The following is a 10,610-nucleotide window of genomic DNA, read 5'->3' on the forward strand; positions in this document are numbered from 1 at the left end:
ATGCAAGATAGTGAGGATCTTGAACCTCGGTCTGTCACAGAATATCGATAAAGAAATGACTGGCCAAAATAACAAGAAACAATTCAATCTGAATTGAATTCACTTGCCAAACATGAAGTTTTTGGACCTATAATTCAAACACCTAATGGTGTTAAGTCTGTTGGCTATAAATGGGTCTTTGTGCGAAAAAGAAATGAGAAAAATGAAATACAAAGGTATAAAGCACGCCTTGTTGTATAAGGATTTTCACAATGGCCTAGTGTTGATTATGATGAGACATCTTTACCAGTTATGGACACAATAACATTGCGTTATCTTATTAGTTTTACTGTCCATGAGAGACTTCAAATGCATTTGATGGAGTGGTAACAGCCTATCTATATGAATCACTTGATAATGAGATACGCATGAAAATTTTTGAAGGATTTAAAATGCCGAAAGCATATAGTTCAAAGCCTCGGGAAATGTATTACATTAGATTGCAAAGATCATTGTATGGTTTGAAGCAATTTGAACGCATGTGGTATAACCATCTTAGTGAATACTTATCTAAAGAAGGTTATACAAATGATGAAATTTGCCGATGTGTTTTCATAAAAAAAACTACGTCGGAGTTTATTATACTTGCTGTCTATGTCGACAACATAAACCTTATTGAAATGCCAATAGAGCTTCAAAAGGCAATTGATTACCTAAAGAAAGAATTTGACATGAAAGATCTCGGAAAGACAAAGTTATGCCTTGGTTTGCAAATTGAGCATTTGACAAACGGTATCTTTATCCATTAATCTGCCTACACAAAAAGGTGTTGAAACGATTCTATATGGATGGAGCATATTCATTAAGTACTCCGATGGTTGTTCGATCACTTAATGTGAATAAGGATCCATTTTGACCTCAAGAAAAAAATGAGGAACTCCTTGATCCTGAAATATCATATCTTAGTGCAATTGGTGCACTAATGTATCTTGCAAATACTACAAGGCCTGATATTGCCTTTTCAGTAAATTTGCTAGCAAAGTATAGTTCTGCTCCTACTAGGAGACATTGGAATGGGATCAAACACATATTACGGTATCTAAAGGGGACTATCGATATGGGCTTATTTTATTCTAAAGATTGCAATTTCGATCTTGTTGGTTATGCTGTGCTGGGTCCTTATCTGACCCGCATAAAGATCAGTCTAAAAAAAACTATGTATTCATATGTGGGGGTACTGCCATATCTTGGAGATCAACAAAGCAGTATATCGTAGCTACTTCATCGAATCACGCTGAGATTATAGCTATTCATGAAGCAAGCCGAGAGTGTGTGGTTGAGGTCCAAAATATATCTCATTCGAGAAAAATGTGGCTTGAAATATGACAAAGGACCCACGATTTTATATGAAGATAATGCAGCATGCATAGCACAACTTAAAGAAGGATTCATAAAAGGAGATAGAACGAAGCACATTTCGCCAAAGCTCTTCTATACACATAATCTCCAAAAGAATGATAATATTGACGTACAACAAATTCGTTCAAGTAACAATGTGGCTGACTTATTCACCAAGTCTCTTCCAACTGCAACTTTCAAGAAAATGATGCACAAGATCTAAATGCAAGGGTTCAAGGAAGTTCTTAATAGGGGAAGTTAATACACGCTGTACTCATTTTTCCTTACGAGGTTTTGTCCCACTGGGTTTTTCTTGTAAGGTTTTTAATGAGACAGTCTATATGTGTATTGTTAGACATTCAAGGGGGAGTGTTGTGATATATATCAATTATAGTGAATATCTATCAAGATCTATCAAGATCTATTTGATGTCTATCAAGATTTGATGTATTTGTCTTTTAGTGTGAAACTAGGGGCAAATTCCGCATATAAATAGAAGGGTTTTCTTCATTGTAAATCATCTCTCAAGAGAAGAAATAAGAACCACTCTCTCTATTTTCTTTACTCTTCTTCCTGTTCTTTATTATTTTATAACATTATGTACTTTTTATTATTTGTTTGGTTTTAATTTATCAGTTGTTGTTATGAATTAAAAGACTTATTTTTATCATATTATTTGTAAGATTTTAGTATGTGTCAATAATTTAAATAATTTATGATCAATTAAAGTTAGCTAAAAAGATAATTTGGGCATGACCTTTTATTTCACCTATATCATACTATATTATAAGTGAGAAGCGCTCGAGCTAAAATTTGAATTAAAATTTTGTGAGTTTATACCATTCTTTTATTAAAAAGACGTGTTTTTCTTTAGAATTGTCACTCAACAATTTCTTACAATTTTTTATCTCACTTAACAATGGCAATGTATAGCATGTCCATATATATATATATATATATACGAATGAAAAATAACATTGAAGGCATACAAGAATCATTTATGGAGAAGACTCCCTACTTAACGGCATCTGTATAATTTGCTTGAAAGTGCATTGATAGACATAAGCCTTTAGGTGTGAAAAAGTTATCTCCTATTATCTCATCAGTTTAGAAAATGGTAGCCTTTTTAGATTTTTGAATAGCAAAATAAATATTGAAGGTGTATTAAAGAAAATGATCCTTTTTTGAAAATGTAAAACAAATCACTAAAGGCTCATGACTAAGAGCACCTCCAGTATAAATATATTTAACATATCATCTATTTTTAAAGGTAAAATACATTCACAGGCTCTTAAACTTGTTGATTTTTTTTGCATGGCACCTCAATTAATTAGTTCATGTACCTATTGAACCCTTTAGTTATTCACAGTTGTGCCAATTAAACACAATCATCTGACCTGACACTTTTTAAAGCATGCATTTTTTAGCATTGGATGCGTGAAATCAATCACCTCCTACATGTCAATTATAATCAATTACAATCACTTCAATTGTTCTCGTTGCCTTCTTTAATATTAATACATAGAATATAAAATTTTCACTTCATTGTTTTCCAAAACATCTGACCCTTCCATATCCGCCCTCAAATCTCTCTGAATAAAAATTATAATTCTGCGATTTCACTTCGATCTAGGCTAGTAATTTATGTTTTTTGCGTTGTAAATCCTAAAATATCGTAGTGTTTTTGAGATTTATTCTAAGTCAATACTGATTTAAACATTTTTTAAAGGATCAGGACTGATTTAGAGGTCGATCTCAAAAACCATTGCAGATTTGGAGTTCAATCACACTTAAGTATATTTCAAATGTTAATAATGTCACTATTTTATAACTTATTATTGTTGTTAATGAATTTTTAGTGCTTTTTAGTATATTACATTAGTAATGGTAATCCGAAATTTATCGAAAAATGTTTTAAAAAAAATAAAATTTTAGTGTTCATAACATGTCAGAATTTTTTAAGACTTTATTTTAAATTTTTTTATGAATAATATAATTATTATAACTCGTTATCATCATGGCAGCAAGTTTGTCTCTGAAGAATCTACGTGTTACATAGGAGAAAGTGAGATGGAATATGTAAGTATCGATAAGGACCACTTCTCTTTAATTGAGTTGCTTTATTATATTAAAAAATTTGGCTATGTGACTGTTGGTGGTGGGTTCTACTTTAAAGACCCTAAAAAGAATCCATTTATTAAAATAGAAAATGACTTTAGTTTACTAAGTCTTATTCAAGACCTAAAAGATAAGAACTTTTTAGACTTGTATATGAACCATGTTATAGATGACCTAGAAGTGGTGGAATATAAAGTTTCATCAGATTATCTTTGTGGGTCAGTAGTTGATGAAAGTAGTCATGCGATTGGTGAAAATAGTAATATGGGTGAGAGCATCTCTATATTTCATCATATTAATGTTGAAGGATTACATGAGGGACCTACCCAAACTGATAACTTAAATGTAGAAGTTGGTGTAGGTGATCTCTCAAATCTAAAAGGAACTAAAAGGGACTTGGCTAGTGCTGACTCTCAAAAGCTTAATATTTTAAAAGATGATGAGTCTAAGGTTGATGAAGAGCTAAAATCTCTTAGAAATAAAAAGAAAAAACTCGGTGAAAAGAAAAAATCTATCCAAAATGAGAAAATAAAACTTGAAACAATATATGTTGATAAGAAATTTAATAATATTAAAAGAAATAAGACTGCTAGATACAGTGAAAGATTAGAAAGCTGGATGAGGAGTATAGAGATAGCTCAAATCTTGATAGTGATGACAGTAGAAAAGAAATAGATCCTGAAGTTGTAAGGGGTGTTGATTTACCAACAAGAAGAAAAAGTAAAAAAGGTAAGATCTGATCCTGATTCTGTTGTGGCTATTTTTGAGCTTGATATGATATTTCAAAATGCTAAGTAATTTAGAAAGATGGTGGCAGAGTATGTTGTTGAATACAAAGTTAGATAAAGCATAAGCCTAATAAGAAGCATCGAGTTAGAGTTAGGTGGTAAGACAAGAAATGTAAATGATTGTTATTTATTAGCATAGATAAGGATTTGATGACTTTATTGTCAAGAAACTACTATCCTATATATGTATGCACTACTAAAATCAAAAATAAATTATGCATATTTAAGTTTATTGCAAATAAGTTCAAGAATGAAATGACTTGTTAATCTTATCTAAAATTGTGAAAAAAACAGAAATTAATGAGAAAAAGAATAGATTTGTATTTTGGAAAAAAAGGTTTATTCTAGAGCAAAACATAGAGTCATTCAGATATTCTTGGGTGATTTAAAGATGAACTTGCAATATTGTTTGATTATGTAAATATGATAAAACATATTAATCTAACAGTTCTTGTTGGGTAAAGAGGTGAGGATAGATAGAGAGTCTCAATTAGAAAAAAGTATGTTTTCTTACTTCTATACATACTTTGATGCATTAAAGAGAGGCTTGTTGACAAAGTGCAGAAAAATTATTAATTTAAATGAATGTTTTATGAAAGGTGCTTACAATGGTGAATTGTTAGTTACAGTTGAAATAAATAAAAATAACCAGATATTTTCAATAGTTTGAATAGTGGTTGATCAAAAGACAAAACATAGTTGGAGCTTTTTTATTAACTGTTTGATTCAAGATTGAACTTAGGCATTGAACATGGCTGACTGTCATGTCAAATATGTAAAAGGTTAGTCCAATTCTTATATTTTAGTCTTGAACTTTTATTTTTCTACTATACAGTTCATGTTCATATATTTTTTATTTTGATTTTGATTTATGTTTATGTAGTATCTTGTGCCAACTATACTTGAGTTATTCTCAGATTGTGAGATAATCTGATGTGCTAGACATATCTGATCCAACTGACATCAGAATTGGAGCGAAGAAGAAAGAAGAAATGATTTTGAAGATGTGCTAAAGTCAATTTTGAGTGAAGTTTTAAGAGAAGATGGACAGACTCAGTGAACTTGATAAAGATATTTACGAGGACTCATTGCATTGTGATAAAAAAATTATGGCATAAGACATATTTTAGAAAGCATAATAAATGTGGCATTGTCAAAAATAATGCCTAAGATATTAATTAATGAATTTTAGCTGCTAGACATAAATCTATAATCACTATGTTAAGGGAGATCAAACAAAAGATAATGGATAGAAATATTGAAATGAAAATAGAAATATTGAAATGAAAAAGTTTGCTGACACTTGAATTTCAAATATCTCACCTATGACTTTGTTAGTACTTGAAGAGAATAAAGAAATGACTTGAAATTGCACGGCTGAATTTAATGATCAGATGCAGTATGAAATTTTAGATGACTCTTATGGGTATACAATTGATATTAGGGAAAAGACTTATAGTTATAGAAGTTGGCAGTTGAGAGGCATGTCATGTCAACATGTTGTATTGGCTTATCATTATAAAAGTTTAGAACCCAAATTTTATGTGAAAGATTGGTATAAGAAAGATACATTCTTGAAGTCTTATGACTACTTTCTTCAGCCAATACCTAACATGAAAATATGGCCCAACATAAGTGGTATAGTGATTGAGCCTCCTGAGCCTAGATCAATGCCTGATAAATCAACAAAGTATAGAAGAAAAAAAGAGGACGAACCTAAGAAGAGGTATGAAAAATTATTCAGGAAAGGACTAAAAATTACTTGATCCAAGCGTCATCAAGCTAGCCATAACAGAACAATTTGTAAAACTAAAGTAATGTACTCTTCTCTTTTAATTCAATAATTAAACAATAGTAGTTATACTACCCATTTAATATGCTTTATTGTTAGGCTGGGATGGGACAATCCAAAAGCTCTAGTTAGGCATCAAGTTCTAACAGGCCACTAACATATAAGCAACCACCAAGCTCTAGCGGACCATCAAGCTTCAGCCAGCCAACAATGTTTAGCTAGCAAGACAACTCTATGTGTGTTGATACTTCAAATGTGAAAAGAGTACAACCAACTGAAAGAGGTAGAGGCAAAGAAACTGATAGAGGTTGAGGAGTTGGTAAAAAAAACACTAAAAAAAGTACTGACAGAGGTACAAAAAAGGAAAAAAGAGTTGTATCTGATAGACAACCAAATGAAAAAGAAGACCATTGAAGCATCAACATCAATTGTAGGATAAAAAAAGTCCAAGACTGTAGGATATATCATCCAGACTGATCAAATGAGTGACAGTAAAACTTTAAATGTAAGTATGAATTACAACTCCATGCAATTCTTAGTTATTATTTGATAATCTCATTTTACTTTATTTTATGCAGCCTTGAATTAGAGATGAAAGAGTTGTCACTCCAGGTGTTTATAAAAATGCAACTAAAATAAATATTGATATTGGTTATAAGTCCCGAGAAGGAAATGAAGTGAAAGAAAATGATGTTGTAACAACTACATAATTCCAGAGTATGAATCAGTGAAGAAGAACACAACTTGAAAGTTCTAGTGCACTAGGAGCACTTGTTGAATCAAATCGTGTTTTAAGTATTATATATATTTGAAAAATAATTATGTGACTGTTTTATTATTTGTTGTGATATTTGAAGATTTTAAATTATTTTTAGTGATCTGTCTTAAGTTTGTTTTTGTTGAATATTTATGTATGTTTGAAACTCATTTGAGCAATTGAATGACAGGTCATTTTCTGTGAAAAATATTGATCAATTACACTTGTGTTCTTGTGCTTTACATTATTGTTATGGACAAAAGATACTTCATGTTGTGTGAATCACTTTACAATAACTTTGCCTTTTAAATCATTAGTTAGTATTGTGTGAATCATTTAAATACTAAAAAAGCACAGCAGAGTAATGCATTATAAACAACTTGTCTTCATTCCTTCGTACCCAATTTAAATCACAAAATAAATCAATTACATCAGGAAAGCAAAATTAAAACAGTCTCATATAAGTAATCTAACCCAAAATTAATCAAAATTTAAGAACATTTCTCGAAGAAATTTCATGTAGCCAAAATCACAGTTGTTATAATGCACATCACTATTAATTTTCTTGATCAATTCCTCTATTCTTCACATGATTTGACTTTTTTTCAATAAATCTCAAGTGATCCTCTTTGCTTGAGAAGGCATTTTGTCATCGTACTAATCAAAATAATTGCATCCACCCTCGCCTACAATATTACAGAAAAAATTAAACTAGAAATTTAATTGTGGCCATTTGACGAAAATGTAAGACAAATACCTTTGAAGTTCTACAAAAAAATAATTTGCATCTAGTTTTGAGTTGTGTCCATGAGATCTTAATTTCAGCTTTGACCCTACATAAACATCTCCCTTTTGCAATTAAAGAAGATGAAGATAGTGAGAAAGATAGATACGACATGACTACTAAAAATGATAAAAAGAAGAAAATATGAAGAGAATAAGAAAATAAAAGGAGAAGGAGAAACAATTCGATGATCTCCAACAAGACAAATGACGGATATGAAGAAAAGAGGAAAAAAGAGAAAAAAAATTAGGATAACAAAAGAAATCAGGGCTAAATAGAAAAAGGAAAAAGAATACTATTGGGGAGTGTCACATTAGTTGCTTTCCATACGATTTCACGCATTTCAGAAACGTGAGAACACACAAAGTGCCATCCAGGCTCTATTTTTAAAAAATCAATTAGACATCTATGATTGCTATTCATATTTTTTCTTTGTAAAGAGATCCTAATTGTCAAGAAAAGTTTATCGAACAATTATGTTTAATTGATACAGTCTGTGAATGACTAAAAGGTTCAATGGGTACATGGCCTAAGTGAGGTGCCAATATAGAAAAAAATCAACAAGTTCAGGTGTCTGCCTATGTATTTTGTCATTTTTAAACGTAAAACTTACACACTAAAGATGCTCCATTATCCATGCGTTTTCACTATTTTGATCATGAAAATTCTGACAAATCCATTTGTTAAATTTGTCCTTCATTCAACACTATTTTGATTTAAAATTTCACCACTGAAAATCAAATAATTGAGGTATACTTTATTATTACACAACAAAGATAAAAATCTAGCACAACTTATCTCTTTAATTAAGGGAAGAAAAGAGTTTCATATGAAAGCAAAACTATTTTATTAGGAATAGCTGTGTAATTTTTGCGCCATATAGTATTTTTTTGCCAAACTCATCTTCAGGCCCCTCAACTTGGCATCATCTTTCACTTAGGCACCTCAAGTGGACGTTGTTCATTTTAAACACCTAAACCAGCTATTAACTGTGTCATTTTGACACTTTTGTTACAAGCAACTAATATTATAAAGTGTGTGTAATACACACGTTACCGACATAGCATACGACCAATTAAAAAAAGACATGTGACATTTTTGTGTAAAATAATAATTTTAAATAAATAACAATTTAAAATTTTAATTATTTTAAATAAAAAATTAATAAATAAATGACTCCCCCTTCCCCACATCATCTTCTCCAAGTAACCCCACCCAATCACCTCCTCCCCCAAATTACCTTCTCCAAGTACCCCACCCTTTGTTGCAGCAACCCCCTCCCCCTCTCACACAAATTAATGTTGCAGCAATGCAATCCCCCTCCTTTCAAATCATTTTCTCCAATATTTCACCCCCAAATTATCATCGTTGCAATGCTTCTCGCCCCTCGATTATCTTCTCCAATATCCCACCCCAAAAATTGTGTTCTTCAAATTTTCTTTAGATTTATTCAATGATAATGGTCATAAGTAAATACAATAGTAAAATTATCATAGTGACGTCGCTTTTCTCTTTTGCTTTGTTCAAAATACAATAAATTTGAACCCTCAATAACCCACACTGCAACAACAATATACCAATAAATGGGGTCTATGAAAAGTGTCTACAACATTACCCTTCAATAACCAATTTGGGTCAGAAAACTTATTATGAGTTTGCATTGAAATTTTTAGCACTGAAGAATGAGGCGTTGGAGAAATTTAGTTTAAGTGTTTAAGTAAATTGATCTCCCTTTAGCACTTTTAGAAGAAATTTAGTTTAAGTGCTAAAGTAAATTGATCTCCCTTTAGTAAATTTAGAAGAAATTTAGTTTAAGTGTTAAAGTAAATTGAGCGGATAAATTCAGTGGTGAAAACATGTCTTTTCTTTTCTTTAAACGTGCAACCATTAAGAGCCCGTTTGGATAGAATTAAAAAAATTATTTTTTTAGCTTAAGTGATTAAAAGTTTAAAATAAGTGCTTATAAATTAAGTAAATAAGTGTTTGGATAGAAGTGCTGAAATTTTTTAAAAATTATTGATGTGTTTGGTTAACAATTGATGCTAGGCACTTTTTTATTGTCAAAATGACTTAAATATTGTTAAAGTTGTTAGCACCATAAGTAAGATGAATTATTTATAATTTTTAATTCTAATAATTTAAAAATAGTTCTATTTAAATGCACTTTAGCGTAAAGTGATTATCTGAGATCAATTTATAAATATAATTTACATTTTAATTTTTAAATATTAAAAAATAAAAATTTTAGGACATTTTTTTTATATTAAAATAGTATTATATTTAATATTGCAAGCTCGTAATAATTTGGCTATGTTAAAATGTAAACCTCCGATGTAATGATGGATTCTTTGAAAACAAAGAAGAAAAATAAATAGAAAATTGGAGGAAAGAGACGGAGAAGCAACCAAGAGAAAAAGAAAGAAAAATTATATATTTAAGGACTACAAGTTTAGGGTATTGTTAAAATTAGAGAAAAATATAAGGGTAAAAAAGTAAATATTTTAGTCAAATCTAAAAGAATTTTAATTAAAAAGTAAAAAGATGAGGATACCCAGCTTCTCACTTTTTTAATCATCTTATAATTTTTAAAAGTATTTTTAATTTTATCAAATACCTAAAAAATTAAAAAAATAATAATTTAAAACTACTTTAATCAGATTTTAATCTTCTAAGTTAGACTTGAAATACAAATAGATAGGGACCACTTTGACTACTGACAACTCTTGGAACTTTAAGGGTGTGTTTGGTATGATGGAAAATATTTTCCATGAAAAATATCTTATTGGAAAATATTTTTCTGAAAAATAAGTTGATTTTCTACTTATTTTTTTCATATTTGATTGGTGAGTGAAAAATATTTTTCAAAAAATATTTTATGGTGTTAGGTTGATGAGTAGAAAATATTTTTTAGAAAAATATTTTCTAATATTTGATTGGTGAGTGAAAAAATATTTTTTAGAAAATACTACTAACTGTTAACTAGTATATTAGTAT

The sequence above is a fragment of the Capsicum annuum genome, chromosome 3 (genome assembly GCF_002878395.1).
Source record: "Capsicum annuum cultivar UCD-10X-F1 chromosome 3, UCD10Xv1.1, whole genome shotgun sequence".
NCBI lineage: Eukaryota > Viridiplantae > Streptophyta > Magnoliopsida > Solanales > Solanaceae > Capsicum > Capsicum annuum.